This window comes from Oryzias melastigma, linkage group LG7 (assembly GCF_002922805.2).
Source record: "Oryzias melastigma strain HK-1 linkage group LG7, ASM292280v2, whole genome shotgun sequence".
Taxonomy (NCBI): domain Eukaryota; kingdom Metazoa; phylum Chordata; class Actinopteri; order Beloniformes; family Adrianichthyidae; genus Oryzias; species Oryzias melastigma.
Window position 1 is genome coordinate 31,555,224 of NC_050518.1, and position 447 is coordinate 31,555,670.

A 447-nucleotide genomic window follows, 5' to 3' on the forward strand; every position below is an offset into this window, starting at 1 on the left:
CCTCAGTATGATGTAAATGAAGTGCAGGTATCTGTACGCCACTCCCCAGAGAAGCACAGGTGAGTGGGCGAAGCCACAGCCACTGTTTAGTGCTGTAGAAAACAAGTCACAGAGAAGAGGATTCTGTTTTCTTATTTGTTTGTCCAGATTCCTGCACAACTCTTACCTGCAAAATGTAAACAGATGTGTACAATGAGACAGTCAGCCCTCCACCCTTCTGTGTTCTGACCCGCAGAACGCCCCCTCAAGTCTGAGAAGAGGCACCGTGGGTCTAATTAGGGTCATTGATGGGGGGGGTCAGCCATCAATCAGAATGACAGAGTGAAGCTGGAGACGGCGGTTGCTGCCGGAAACGTCAGTGGCATGATAACGTCTGCCTTCACGGATGACGGCGTCGATTAGTGACACACGCGTGACCCAGAGAGTGAGATCCCCCCCCCCCTTTGT